This window comes from Hemitrygon akajei, chromosome 23 (assembly GCF_048418815.1).
Source record: "Hemitrygon akajei chromosome 23, sHemAka1.3, whole genome shotgun sequence".
In the NCBI taxonomy this organism is placed as follows: domain Eukaryota; kingdom Metazoa; phylum Chordata; class Chondrichthyes; order Myliobatiformes; family Dasyatidae; genus Hemitrygon; species Hemitrygon akajei.
In genome coordinates this window covers 4,626,221-4,642,153 of record NC_133146.1, presented here as the reverse complement: position 1 = coordinate 4,642,153, position 15,933 = coordinate 4,626,221, and the positions used below count along the sequence as shown (strand labels likewise).

Sequence of the window (15,933 nt, the reverse complement as noted above, 5' to 3'; positions counted from 1 at the left end):
AATACTCCCCAATGCCATTAGGCTTTACAATTCAACCGCCAGGACTTAAGAACTTTTTAAAAGCTATTATTAATGCTTTTTGAGATAGTGATTTAGGTGCATATCATATTTTTTACTGAGTTAAGTATTGTATGTAATTAGTTTTGCTACAACAAGTGTATGGGACATTGGAAAAAAAGTTGAATTTCCCCATGGGGATGAATAAAGTATCTATCTATCTATCTATCTATCTATCTATCTAACATCCTTTCTCTCTGCATCGATGGTTTTTGTTCTCATCTACACCAAATAATATGGCAGGATACTTAACTCTTCCAATAGCGAAATACTCTCCCTAAGCAAATTTAAAACTATCCCTTCATCAGCTCTATTTCCCAATTAGTTTAGTTTGATGAATGACATGAGCATTGACAGTGATTTTGCCATATTGCACCATTATGTTGTGTTGTGTTCACCATTGTATTGATTATTACCATACACAGTTTACACTGTGAGCAAGAAATTTCATTGTACTCTGTGCATCTGATAATAAATTATCTGATATTTGCTCTGGCACATCTTATTAGTTTTCCTTAAAAGATGAGAGTTGGCATTTCGTGCCCTTCACATCCCTTATATGTTGTACAGTGTTTCTCAGACCTGTGATCCCAGTGGCATTTTCAGTGGTTTGTAACTCTGTGTCTACAATGAGAGAGAGAGAGAGTATGTGCATATGTGTGTGTGTGTGTGTGTGTGTGTGTGTGTGTGTGTGTGTGTGTGTGTGTGTGTGTGTGTGTGTGTGTGTGTGTGTGTGTGTGTGTGTGTGTGTGCGTGCGCGCAGAAGTATATTTCAAACTACTAAAAATCAAGCATAACCTATTTTTGCATTTTGCTTTCTTCTGCATTTTTAGCCATAAGCCAAGGAGTGAAAGGTAGGCAGATGGAGGCAGGAAGGTGAGAAGAGTGGGAAAGATAGAAAGAAAGGCTAGTAGGTGGTAGGTGGAAACATTTCATTTAAGTAACCTACAACCGAATGGCCTTGGCTATTCACACATAATGCAAGTATGGTTATGATGCTTTCATAATAAAATATACATAATAATATGCTTATAATAAAATATTTATAGCCTTTATTATTATAAAATATAGTAATACTTATATATAATAATGCAGATATAGCTTGCAATCTGTTGTCATTCATAATCATTACAATAGGGCCTGCCTAATTCCTATCTACAAAATCCATAGTCTAATTAAAATATTGCAACAAAGTAAAGTGAAGCATTGAATCAGTAGGTAGCAGAATGCTAAGTAATTAACCCCAACTATGAAAACAGTACAATTAATATTAGTTTCATGCAACACATTGACTTCACTAGAATAACAGAAAGGTCTGTTTCTCTAATACTCTAAAGAATAATCACAATCAGGTTTTATATTGCTGGCACACGTCATGAAATTTGTTGCAGCTGCAGTACAGTGCAATACATAATAATAGAGGAAAAATCTGTGAATTACATTAAGTGTGTGTGTGTGTGTGTGTGTGTGTGTGTGTGTGTGTGTGTGTGTGTGTGTGTGTGTGTGTGTATGTATATGTGTGTGTGTGTGTGTGTGTGTGTGTGTGTATGTGTGTGTGTGTGTGTGTGTGTGTGTGTGTGTATGTATATATAACAGTTAAATTAAATGAGTAGTGAGGTAGTGGCCATGGGTTCATTGTCCATTCAGAAAATGGACGGCAAAGGGGAAAAAGATGTTCAAAGGTTTCAAAGGTACATTTAATTCCAGAGAAATGTATACAATATACATCCTGAAATGCTTTTTCTTCACAACCATCCACAAAAACAGAGGAGTGCCCCAAAGAATAAATGACAGTTAAATGCTAGAACCCCAAAGTGCCCCCCAGCTCCCCTCCCTCCTGCATGTAAGTGGCAGCAAGCAATGATCCCCCCACCGGCAAAAAAAAGCATCGACTGCTGCCACCGAACACTCAAGCGTGAGCAAAGTGTGACACAGACTTGCAGTACTCCAAAGACTATTTGTTCACCCGGTATTTGACATACCATAGGCTCTCTCTCCCTAACAAGGGAGAAAGAGAATGTCTCCATTTCACAACGAAAGCAGAGACATAACAACTCACTGGTTTACAATGTTAAAAGTCCGTTGCATCGCTTTTTACAAGCTCTGTGCCCAAAAAGATCTCGGGTCTCTGGGCAGACAGTTGTGGATTTTCCAACTCTCCTGCCACTACACCGACCTTCGATCCACCTGTCTCCAGAACCACGAGATCTCAGTCCTCCGAAAGCCAGCTGAGCTCTTAGGCTGAGCCAGCCGTGAAACCCCGAGAGCGGGTCCCATTCCCGCAAAGAACTGTAGTCAGTGTGTAACTCCAGGTCAGGGTCTTCAAAAGAACCCTGAAAGGGAAAAATAGAGATATTAAAGATGGAAATAGAGTTGTTTCCAAAGATGTGAGCAAAGGAGTTAATGTTAGGCACCATTAAACCTCCTAAGATCCTCCTCCAGCTGTTCCTGAATCATTGAGTTTGTGCCTTCAGGCTCCTGTACCTCCCCTTTGGTGTGTTACGTATCCCGTAACTGGATCACTTACCAGCAAAGATAGAGAGGTCCGTTGAAGTCTGATGGCACTATTTTGTAGAAGTTTTTATTTATAAAGGGGCACAAAAATAAGGTTAATACAAACATTCAGATAACATACGTCGTCAATACTCAATCTAAAGCGCAGGTATAGTAATAATCAATAAGAAATAAGCTCTATCGTTGTCTAGGGGTAATATATATTGTCCGATGTATATATAAAAGTCTCTCGAGGTCACTGCAGTTCCACCAGCTGCCGTCTTTGGGTGTCACGGTGGTGCACTTTGTTGGAGAGAGAGAGATAGGTATAGAATGGAACAGTTACCCGGCGGGTTTTTCCAACCTTTATGAGTTCGATCCGTCGGATTCTCATTGGGAGGTGGCCGTTCACTTGTGGCCTCTCCTGTAGCTAAAGCCGTTCTTCCATGGTGAGGTCGCCAATCCCAGGCAAGGAAAAGACGCACACGAACCCCCCCACCGGCTGTCGCTCTTAAACGCTGTCACAGGATTTCTAGCGTGTCTTCTGGTGCATCTGGGTCTTTACAACCCCTCTTTTATCTGAACTCACGGGGTCTCAGATGTCAATCAGGTTGGGATGATGCAATCTCTCTCCGTCTCTCCACCCACATTGCCCTGAGGGTATACACGTAGTACAGTTCCCAATTCACAAAGGTGTCTCCACGAGACAATGACCACAGTCGCCAGCTTTTGCCTCGCTGCGAAACAAGGGACGTATCTTTCTCTTCTCTTGGGTCATTGATCCCCCCTTCACTAGGGCTCTTGCGATTCTTACAAAGGAGGGGGCTGGGATCATAACAGGTGGTAGCAATGAGAAGAGGGTATGAGCTGAGTGATTTGGGGGGGAGGGGGTCCTTGATGATGGCATCACTCCTTGAAGATGTCCTGGATACTACAGAGCCTAGAGCCCATGATGGAACTGACTGAGTTCACAACTCTCTGCAACTTACTTCGATCCTGTGCAGTAGCCTCACCCCCTCCCCCACAGCAATACTTCATAGCTTATACTTAGAACAGTATTGAAATTATGACAGTAAACCTTCAAAATTCCTTAGAATCATCCACATCAAAAGGGAAGCAAAATATTGATGTAAACAATCACAGTTATTCGGCACCGAAACAGTGAATCATGGCCATACTTCTGTCCTTCTCATTGCCTCAGCGAAACAGAGACCAGAATCAAAGATCACTTTCATCCTCGACATTCTCTCTTCTGCCTTCTCTCAGGGAATAGAGACACAAAAGTCCAAAAGCGTGTACCGCCAGGCTCATGACTCCTTCCATGCTGCTACTGCTTGAGTGATAAGTGGACTCTTGACCTCACAATCTACCTCGTTTTGATCTTGCACTGCACTTCCTCTGTAGTTGTTACTCTTTATTCTTAATTGTTATCGTTTTACATTTTTCTACCTCCATTCACCGGATAATGATTTGACCTGGTATGCAAGACAGGCTTTTTCTTTGTATCTCAGGTCAGATGACGATATTAAACCAATACCAATATCAAGCATCATATGTAGTCCTGATGATAGATCCCAGCTCCAAACTTCAACTGTTCATTCCTGTCCATAGATGCTGCCTGACCTGCTGAGTTCCTCCATCATTTTGTGTAGGTTCTCTGGACTTTCTGTTCTGTCATCATTGTTGCCCAGGCAACACAAGTGTCTCTAAAGACACTTCCCCATTGTTGTGAGAGTACAGTACTTGCCTCCACCACTCCTCGAGGCAGTGTTTTCTAGTGTCTAACTATCTGAGTGAAAAATGCTTTCTGAAATTCCCTCTCCCCTGAAAGTACTTACTTTATACACCAGACACTACCGTTATGGGGAAAACTCTATGCTGACAACCCTATATCCTGAATAATGTTTTGCATCACAATCAAGTCCAAGGAAAATGCCTTATTTTCAGAAGGCATTTGATAAGGTCCCACATAGGAGATTGGTGGGTAAAATCAAAGTTCATGGCATTGAGGGGAAGACATTGACATGGATAGAAAACTGGTTGGCAGATAGAAAGCAAAGGGTAACGGTGAATGGGTGTTTCTCGGAATGGCAGGTGGTGACTAGTGGGGTGCCACAGGGCTCGGTATTGGGACCACAGCTGTTTACGATTTACGTCAACGATTGAGATGAAGACATTGAGAATAACATCAGCAAGTTTACTGATGATACTAAGCTGGGTGGCAGTGTGACATGTGATGAGGATGTTAGGAGAATTCAGGGTGACTTGGATAGGCTGGGTGAGTGGGCAGATACTTGGCAGATGACGTTTAATGTGAATAAGTGTGAGGTTATCCACTTTGGGAGTAAGAACAGGAAGGCAGATTGTAAGAAGTGAAAGGGTTAAGGTTAGACTGTGCTAAGATCTAAGCTTACAAAACATATGCTGACACATTGCTAAATAAGGATATAAGATTCTTGCAAAACTGTATAGGTACAATCTGTACCTTGTGGTAATCATGAAGAACTAAAAAGGAGTCATTGAGCTAGGAGCTGAGAGCGGAGGTGGATGGAACAGATGGAGATAAGCTGTACTCTTGTGGCTAACTCCAAGGCCGATAAGTGTTTGAAAACTTGGCAGACATGGCTCTGCGGATGGCTAACTCCAAGGACAGAGGATATGAGAAAATGTGTATGTGACCCCCGAAATGTACAAGCTGTGGGGAGGGGGAGAGTGGAGCTGACTATGAATAATTGTAGGAATGATACAGCAACTGAGGGACACGTGATAACCTACTTGAAACTGTATAAAAGGAAATGAAATGTAATGCTCTGGGCTCAATACTGCTGGAGCAGTTTTGGGTCCGACTCTGCAGACTCGTGAAAAATAAAGCTTTGCCGCTTTGCAGTTTGCTGAGACTCATGGTGTGAGTTATTTCTGACAGCTGGGGGTCTCGTCCGGGATCCCCACTCCGGTCGTGGAGGGCGAGAGGAAGGACATCGGAGAAGGTGCACCCTGCCGAGTTCGGCAGTCCCTGATTCCTTGCTCGTCGTCTGAAACGGCTTGAGCGAGTGAGATCCGGACAGCGCAAGGCGGCAAAGCAGGGAGGAAAGGAGACGGTTCTACGGCACACCGGGTAAGTGAGACTAGCTAACTGAGATCTAGGTGGGTGTGACCGGGTAAACTAGGTGTGACGACACCTAGAGTAAAAAGAACCGGGCCGGGAAGGGAATAATGGGAGGGGGAAGCTCAAAGGAAGAGGAGCCGGAGAGTTCGGGTTTGTTCCCGAAGGTACCTCCTGATAGCCCCCTCGGTAGAATGTTTGCAGGATGGGGATATGGACGAACAAAGGGAAAGCAGAAAAAGAGAATGGTAGAATATTGCAAATCATGGTCCAAACAGCCAATAAAAGGGTCCTCGGTATGGTGGCCACCATTTGGGTCAGATGAGGATTGGGTTAGACAGGCCTTAAACATATATGTAAACTCTAAGCCAAATGTAAAAGAAGAAGAAAGTGAATACGCCTCTTGCTGGGTTTCGGGGCCAGGAGACTCAGCCAGAAGTTACAAATTGGAAACAAAGAACAAGGAGAAACCTCCTTGGGAAGTATTGAATCATTTACCTCCGCCTTACGTGCCCCGGCCTGAACAACCGGAGGCGGCTCCCTCTGCCCCCCTCCAACCGGACGATCCGGCACGGGAGGCGGAGGCTGAAAAGGAAAAAGAACGGGAAGAATGGGCGGAAGAAGAAGAAAAACGAAAAGAGGAATACGATGAGTGGTTAGAAAAAGAAAGGAAGAAGTGGGAGGAAGGGAATCCACCACAATCAGGACCCCCCTTTATTATGACGCGCTCCCGGACACGACAACGGGTGAAAAAGGAAGAGGAGCCCAAGTTATGCCCCTTAAGGGAGGTCCCGATGAGTGGACCTGATAGGGGAACGGGGTATGTGAATGTTCCCCTGACCAGCACTGAGGTAAGAACCTTTAAAAAAGAAATGAAGAACCTCCTGGAAGATCCGATGGGACTGGCTGAACAGTTGGATCAGTTCCTCGGGCCTAATATATACACCTGGGATGAAATGTATTCCATCATGGGGACGTTATTCTCAACCCAAGAGAGACAAATGATAAGACAAGCGGCTATAGTTATGTGGGAGAAAGAAAAGACTACCGAAGGGGCACCTAAGTTTCCCCTCACGGAGCCAAACTGGAACAAACAGACTCCTGAAGGACGAGGAAACATGAGGGATATGAGGGAATTCCTGATAAAGGGAATAAGACAAGCGGTCCCCAAGGGTCATAATTTCAATAAGGCATTTGGAAGTCATCAAAACCCCGATGAGACCCCAACTGACTTCCTGGATAGAATTCGGAAAAATATGCAACAATATGCGGGGGTAGACCCGGAGACAGAGGTGGGACAACAGCTAATCAGGGTAGAATTTGTATCAAAAGCCTGGCCAGACATTCGGAAGAAACTAGAGAAGATAGAGGACTGGAATTCAAAACCCTTGAGTGAATTACTGCGAGAAGCGCAGAAGGTGTTTGTAAGAAGAGGACGACCAGAAAATAGAGCCCGAGGTGTGGTATAGAGAGGGAAATAGGGGAGGATTGAACATCAGCCCTCTACAGATCACCTTGCTACCGGACGGTCGCCCAGTAAGGAGGAAGCAGTATCCCATTGCGATGGAAGGAAGAAAAGGGCTGCAGCCGGTAATTGAAGGGCTGATCGCAGATGGACTGCTGGAAGAATGTATGTCGCCATATAATACCCCCATCCTCCCGGTGCGAAAGCCGGACGGGACTTATCGGATGGTACAAGACCTGCGGGGTCTAAATGCAGTAGTCCAGACCCGATACCCGGTAGTACCCAACCCGTACACCCTGATGAGTAAAATCTCCCCTGACCATGAATGGTTCAGTGTAATAGATCTAAAAGATGCTTTCTGGAGTTGCCCGCTAGAAGAAAGCAGTCGGGACATGTTTGCGTTTGAATGGGAAAATCCTACAACAGGGCGGAAAAGACAACTCAGATGGACGGTCCTGCCGCAAGGATTCACTGAGTCACCTAACCTATTCGGGCAGGTCTTGGAGCAAGTACTAGCGGAATTCCAATGTGCTCCAGAGAACCAACTGCTACAGTATGTGGATGATTTATTACTATCCGGGCCAACACAGAAAGGGGTGCAGGAAGATACCATCAGATTACTGAACTTCCTAGGGAAAAAGGGGCTACGGGTCTCCAAGAAAAAGTTACAATTCGTGGAAAAGGAAGTAAGGTATCTGGGACACCGGGTCAGTAAGGGACAGCGAAGCATTACCCCAGAAAGGATAGCTGGAATAACAGGGATGTCGCTACCTCGTACCAAGAAGGAGATACGACAGTTCCTGGGGTTAGTGGGGTATTGTCGAATCTGGATTGAGAATTATACTCCCCTGGTGAGATTTCTGTATGATAAACTCGGGCAAGATGAGCAAACAGTAAAATGGACAAAGGAAGAGGAGCAAAAATTCAACTATATCAAGGGGCAATTGATCCGTGCTCCGGTGTTAGTCTTGCCAGCCCTGGAAAAACCATTCCAGCTGTACGTCAACAATGCCGAAGGAATGGCCCAAGGGGTACTCACCCAACTAAGAGGAGGAAAGCGGCAACCCGTGGCTTTCCTGTCAAAAATGTTAGACCCGGTATCGCGTGGATGGCCCACCTGTATCCAAGCAGTGGCAGCGACAGCGGTATTGGTAGAGGAAGCCCGGAAACTAACCTTTGGAGGGAAGATCACAGTGCATTCTCCCCACTCGGTCAGCACCCTACTAGCCCAGAAGGCACATCGGTGGCTCACTGACTCCCGCATTCTAAAGTACGAAACTATACTGATGACCGGAGAAGACCTAAACTTCGCAAAGGATTCCAGTTGCAACCCAGCCCAGTTCCTCTATGGAGGACTAGAAGAAAAGGAGTCAGAACACGACTGTATTGAATTGCTGGACTTGCAAACAAAGAGCCGGGAGGACTTACAGGAAGTTCCCCTGGGAGAAGGACAGGAATTGTATATAGATGGATCCTCACGATGTATTGATGGAGTACGGCACAGCGGATATGCCATCATTGACGGAGAGACTGAAAGAATAGTGGAGTCCGGGAGATTACCGGGAAACTGGTCGGCCCAGTCATGCGAATTATACGCACTCCAGAGGGCTCTGAGGATATTGGAGAAGAGGATCGGAACAATATACACTGACTCTAAGTACGCCTATGGGATAGTACATACCTTTGGGAAGATATGGAAAGAAAGAGGACTGATAACGGCCAGAGGAAAGGGACTGGCACACGAGCAAATGATAAGTATGACATTGGAAGCCCTGGCCCTACCAACTGAGATTGCGGTAGTACATGTACCCGGACACCAAAAAGGATCAACACCTGAAGCAGTAGGGAACCGTCTAGCCGATGGGGAGGCCAAACGAGCAGCCGTTGAAGACCCGATCCAACTCCTGACCTTGATACCAGTGAGGGAAGGACTTACTAAACAACCTATGTTTACCCAAATAGAGAGTGATAGCATGAACCAACTAGGAGCCCGAAAAGACATTGATGGTAAATGGACGGTCCCGGATGGGAGACAGGTACTAAATAAGGAAGTAACCCGCAACATCCTCCAACAGTTGCACCATCAAACCCACTGGGGAGTACAGGCCATGTGCGACACAATTCTGAGGGACTATGTATGCAAAGGAATATACACACTGGCCCAGCAAGAGATAACTGGATGTCCGACGTGCCAGCGGATAAACAAGAAAGTGATGAGATCCACTCCAAGAGGTGGCCAGCCACTGGCCATGAGACCGTTCCATAGAGTCCAGATCGACTTTACCGAACTACCCTCAGTGCAGAGATGGAAGTACCTGTTAGTAATAGTGGATCATTTTACCCACTGGGTGGAAGCATACCCGACCACAAAGGCCGATGCGCCTACAGTAGCCCGAATACTACTAGAAAACATAATCCCCAGATATGGGATCATGGGGTCCATAGACTCGGACAGAGGGACACACTTTGCCTCCAAGACGCACCAGTTGATTTGTGATGCATTGAGTATCCAATGGAAATACCATACCCCGTGGCATCCCCAGAGTTCGGGACGGGTGGAAAGGATGAACAGTACCTTAAAGGCGCAATTGACCAAATTAATGCTAGAAACCAAGTTACCCTGGACTAAGTGTCTCCCCATCGCCCTGTTAAGAATCCGAACAGCACCCAGGAAGGATATAGGAATCTCCCCCTATGAAATGCTGTTTGGACTCCCGTATTGGAATAAGGTAGAAGGGTACCCCACGCTACAAGGGGGTGATATTTTTATAAGGAACTATTTACTGGCACTATCTCGTTCCTTTGCAGAACTGCGGAAGAAGGGTCTCTTGGCCCAGACTCCGCCGCTCGACTTTGCTTTACATCAGATCGTGCCTGGAGATTGGGTTCTGGTACGGACCTGGAAGCCGGAAAAGTTACAACCACAGTGGGAAGGCCCTTTCCAGGTCCTGTTAACCACCGAGGCGGCCGTACGAACAAAAGAGAAAGGGTGGACCCACGCATCCAGAATAAAGGGACCAGTTAAGCCTGAGGGACACACGGAGTGGACCTGTGTTCCCAGTGAAGAACCGTTGGTGGTGAAACTGAAAAGGCAACAAAAATGAACTCAATGTGGACTGTTACATTATTGACTGTAATATATTTAATTCTGTATGTGGGAAAAATAGAAGGGAAATGTGACAAGTGTAGGAACCGAGTTTTGGAGAAAGGAAAAGAACGACCCGGGGCCCTTGTGTCACATTCACATGTAAATGACCAATGTTATGGAAAAGAAAAAGAGGAATGTGAAGAGGGAGGAATAAAATATACCCTGCTTGAGAGCATTAATAACGCGAGTAGTAGTACAGGTAATGCAGCCAGGGAACCCAGCTGACCCGGCTAAAATGCTGTTGCAACGAGGCAGAGAACTGGAAGAGTGGAATCCCTGGACAAATCCTTAGCACACTCTAAAAAGAAAAAGGGTGGAATTGTAAGAAGTGAAAGGGTTAAGGTTAGACTGTGCTAAGATCTAAGCTTACAAAACATATGCTGACACATTGCTAAATAAGGATATAAGATTCTTGCAAAACTGTATAGGTACAATCTGTACCTTGTGGTAATCATGAAGAACTAAAAAGGAGTCATTGAGCTAGGAGCTGAGAGCGGAGGTGGATGGAACAGATGGAGATAAGCTGTACTCTTGTGGCTAACTCCAAGGCCGATAAGTGTTTGAAAACTTGGCAGACATGGCTCTGCGGATGGCTAACTCCAAGGACAGAGGATATGAGAAAATGTGTATGTGACCCCCGAAATGTACAAGCTGTGGGGAGGGGGAGAGTGGAGCTGACTATGAATAATTGTAGGAATGATACAGCAACTGAGGGACACGTGATAACCTACTTGAAACTGTATAAAAGGAAATGAAATGTAATGCTCTGGGCTCAATACTGCTGGAGCAGTTTTGGGTCCGACTCTGCAGACTCGTGAAAAATAAAGCTTTGCCGCTTTGCAGTTTGCTGAGACTCATGGTGTGAGTTATTTCTGACACAGATTATTATCTGAACGGTGTAGAGTTAGGTAAGGGAGAAATACAAAGAGATCTCGGAGTCCTTGTTCATCAGTCACTGAAGGTGAATGAGCAAGTGCAGCAGGCAGTGAAGAAGGCTAATGAAATGTTGGCCTTTATTACAAAGGGAATTGAGTACAAGAGCAAGGAAATCCTCTTGCATTTGTACAGGGCCCTGGTGAGACCACACCTGAAGTATTGTGTACAGTTTTTGTCTCCAGGGTTAAGGAAGGACATCCTGGCTGTGGAGGAAGTGCAGCGTAGATTCACGAGGTTAATTCCTGGGATGTCAGGACTGTCTTACACAGAGAGGTTAGAGAGACTGGGCTTGTACACGCTGGAATTAAGGAGATTGAGAGGGGATCTGATTGCAACATGTAAGATTATTAAGGGATTGGACAAGATAGAAGCAGGAAATATGTTCCAGATGCTGGGAGAGTCCAGTACCAGAGGGCATGGTTTGAGAATAAGGCATAGGTCATTTAGGACAGAGTTAAGGAGAAACTTCTTCTCCCAGAGAGTTGTGGGGGTCTGGAATGCACTGCCTCGGTAGGCAGTGGAGGCCAATTCTCTGGATGCTTTCAAGAAGGACCTAGATAGGTATCTTATGGAAAGGGGAATCAAGGGATATGGGGACAAGGCAGGAACCGGGTATTGATAGTAGATGATCAGCCATGATCTCAAAATGGCGGTGCAGGCTCGAAGGGCCGAATGGTCTACTTCTGCACCTATTGTCTATTGTCTATTGAAAATAAAATCCTGTCTTTTCTCAGAAATGACACACTGCCCCCCCCCCCCCCCAGGTAAAGTCACTGAAAAATCTCCCCTGCACCTTCAGTCTTTCCTCAGAAATGAAACACACTCACCCAGGTAACATCACTGGTAAATCTCCCCTCCACCCTCTCCAGGGCAATAACATACTTCTCATAATATGTTAACCTTAACACAGGCCATGTTGACTTAACCAATGAAATACTCTGTACGGTTGTTGTGCAAAGTAAAGTTTCTCACTGAAGTTAGGGAATTGGAGCAGGAGCTGGATGAACTACGGATCATTTGGGAGGCAGAGGCAGAGATAGATAAGAGTTATCGGGAGGCAGTCACACCAAAAAGACAGGAGGTAGGCAAATGGGTGACAGTCAAGAGAGGCAGGGGGAGCAGACAGAGAGAGAAGAGCACCCCTGTGGCCGTTCCCATCAAAAATAAGTATACCGTTTTGGATACTGTTGGTGGGGATGACCTACCAGGAACAAGCTGCAGTGTTCCTGTCTCTGGCACTGAGGTTGGACCCGCGACTAGGAAGGGGAGGAGGGAAGAGAAGAGAGCGGTGGTGATAGGGGATTCTATAGTCAGGGGAGCAGATAGGAGATTTTGTGGGGAAGATCGGGAGTCTCGGATGGTATGTTGCTTCCCTGGTGCCGGGGTCCGAGACATCTCAGATTGGGTGCAGGTTATTCTCGAGAGGGAGGGCAAGAATCCAGATGTTGTGGTCCATGTAGGGACCAATGACGTGGGTAGGATGAGTGAGGGGGTCCTGCGTAGGGAGTTCAGGGAGTTAGGTGCGAAGCTGAAGAGCAGAAAATCCAGGGTAACAATCTCAGGATTGTTACCTGTGCCACGTGCGAGTGAGGCAAGGAACAGGAGGATTTAAAAGATTAATACGTGGCTGAGAGGATGGTGCAGGAGGGAGGGCTTCAGGTTTGTAGATAATTGGGCCTTGTTCCAGGGAAGGTGGGATCTGTTCCGAAGGGACGGTTTACACCTGAACTGGAGTGGTACTAACATTCTTGCAGGGAAGTTTGCTAGAGCTTCTTGGGGGGTTTTAAACTAAATTTGCAGGGGGCGGGGATCCAGAATGTGAGAGAGGATAGTGAGAGGATGAATAAAGGACAGGTGGGGACTACATGGTTCCGGAATATTAAGTGTGTAGTAGAGGAAGGTGGGGCGGAACAAGTGATAAGGAGGACTCGTGTACAGAGGGATGGTCTGACGGAACATGGAGTTAAATGTGTTGCAAGAATAAGTAAATGTAGGAAGGACAACAAAATTCTAGGGGCGTATAGCCCGATGGGAGTTCGGGGAGCTGGGTTAAGCACAATAGGCAGCGATTCAAACAGAAAGAGGAGAAATGGGTTAAAAATTCTATATCTGAATGCACGAAGTGTCAGGAATAAGGCAGATGAGCTTGAAGCCCAGGTGCGAATGGGTAACTATGATGTTGTTGGGATAACGGAGACATGGCTGCAGGGAGTCAGACCTGGGAAATGAATGTACAAGGGTATACGTGCTATCATAGGGACAGAAATGTGGGCAGAGGGGGTGGGGTGGCCCTGTTGGTGAGGAATGAGATTCAGTCCTTTGCAAGGGGTGTCATAGGGTCAGGAGAAGTAGAGTCTGTGTGGATAGAACTGAGGAACAGTAAGGGCAAAAGGACCCAAATGGGTGTTGTCTACAGGCCACCAAACAGTAGCATGGATATTGGGTGCAAGTTGAATAGGGAGCTAACATTGGAATGTGGCAAAGGTAATGTCGCAGTAGTTATGGGGGATTTCAACATGCAGGTGAACTGGGAGAATCAGGTTGGTGCTGGACCACAGGATAGGGAGTTTGTAGAGTGCCTGCGGGATGCATTCTTGGGACAGCTTGTACAAGAGCCGACCAGGGACAAGACTATTCTGGATTTAGTGTTATGTAATGAACAGGATTTGATAAGCGATCTCGCAGTAAAGGAGCCATTAGGAGGTAGTGATCACAATATGATAAGCTTTTATCTGCAATTTGAGAAGGATAAGGGCAGCTCGGAGGTATCAGTGTTGCAGATGAACAGGGGAAACTATGGAGCCATGAGGGAGGAGCTGGCCAAAGTTGACTGGACGGATAGCCTAGCAGAAAAGACAGTGGAACAGCAATGGCAGGTATTCTTGGGAATAATGCACAAAGTGCAAAATCAGTTCATCCCCCAGAGAAGGAAGGATTCAAAGGGGGGAAAGAGGCCTCAGTGGTTGACAAAGGAAGTCAGAAACTGCATAGCATTAAAAAAAAAGGAAATATGACAGAGCTAAGGTGAGTGGGAGGACAGATGATTGGGAAGTTTTGAAGAAACAACAGAACTTAACTAAAAAGACAATACGGGGAGAAAAAATGAGGTATGAACGCAAGCTAGCCAGGAATATAAAGGAAGATAGCAAAAGCTTTTTTTAGGTACGTGAAGAGAAAGAAGATAGTTAAGAACAATGTTGGGCCCTTGAAGAATGAATTGGGTGAAATTGTTATGGGAAACAGAGAAATGGCAGAAGAATTTAATGAGTACTTTAGATCTGTTTTCACTAAGGAAGACACAAGCAATCTCCCAGATGTATGGATGAGCCAAGGACATAGGGTAACAGAGGAAATGAAACAGATTGACATTTGGAAGGAAACGGTGATGAGAAGACTGATGGGACTGAAGGCTCACAAATCCCCAGGTCCAGATGGTCTGCACCCTAGGGTACTAAAGGTGGTGGCTCTGGAAATTGCGGATGCATTGGTAATTATTTTCCAATGTTCCTTAGATTCAGGATCAGTTCCTGAGGATTGGAGAATGGCTAATGTTATCCCACTTTTTAAGAAAGGAGGGAGGGAGAAAACAGAGAACTATTGACCTGTCAGCCTGACATCGGTGGAGGGAAAGATGCTAGAGTCCATTATTAAAGATGAAATAGTGGCATATCTAGATAGCAGTGATAGGATTGGGCCGAGCCAGCATGGATTTACCAAGGGTAAATCATGCTTGACTAATCTGTTGGAGTTTTTCGAGGATGTAACCAGGAAGTTAGACGGGGGAGATCCAGTGGATGTAGTGTACCTCGATTTTCAGAAGGCATTTGATAAGGTCCCACATAGAAGATTGGTGGGTAAAATCAAAGCTCAGGGCATTGGAGGGAAGGCATTGACATGGATAGAAAACTGGTTGGCAGATAGAAAGCAAAGGGTAACGGTGAATGGGTGTTTCTCGGAATAGCAGGTGGTGACTAGTGGGGTGCCACAGGGCTCGGTATTGGGACCACAGCTGTTTATAATTTACGTTAACGATTTGGATGAAGGCATAGAAAATAACATCAGCAAATTTGCTGATGATACTAAGCTGGGTGGCAGTGTGACATGTGATGAGGATGTTAGGAGAATTCAGGGTGACTTGGATAGGCTGGGTGAGTGGGCAGATACTTGGCAGATGACGTTTAATGTGAATAAGTGTGAGGTTATCCACTTTGGGAGTAAGAACAGGAAGGCAGATTATTATCTGAACGGTATAGAGTTGGGTAAGGGAGTAATACAAAGAGATCTCGGAGTCCTTGTTCATCAGTCACTGAAGGTGAATGAGCAAGTGCAGCAGGCAGTGAAGAAGGCTAATGGAATATTGGCCTTTATTACAAAGGGAATTGAGTACAAGAGCAAGGAAATCCTCTTGCATTTGTACAGAGCCCTGGTGAGACCACACCTGGAGTATTGTGTACAGTTTTGGTCTCCAGGGTTAAGGAAGGACATCCGGGCTGTAGAGGAAGTACAGCGTAGATTCACGAGGTTAATTCCTGGGATGTCTGGACTGTCTTACGCAGAGAGGTTAGAGAGACTGGGCTTGTACACGCTGGAATTAAGGAGATTGAGAGGGGATCTGATTGCAACATATAAGATTATTAAGGGATTGGACAAGATACAGGCAGGAAATATGTTCCAGATGATGGGAGAGTCCAGTACCAGAGGGCATGGTTTAAGAATAAGGGGTAGGTCATT

At 45.6% G+C, this 15,933-nt stretch overlaps 1 long non-coding RNA gene across 1 annotated transcript; it reads left to right on the top strand.

Annotated features, from left to right (window-relative positions):
- Positions 1 to 4,918: 4,918 nt before the first annotated feature.
- On the top strand, positions 4,919 to 11,112 carry LOC140715124 (uncharacterized). Its single transcript, XR_012096066.1, has 2 exons — positions 4,919 to 5,665; positions 9,927 to 11,112. It is a non-coding gene; the product is annotated as an uncharacterized lncRNA (long non-coding RNA).
- Positions 11,113 to 15,933: the final 4,821 nt, after the last annotated feature.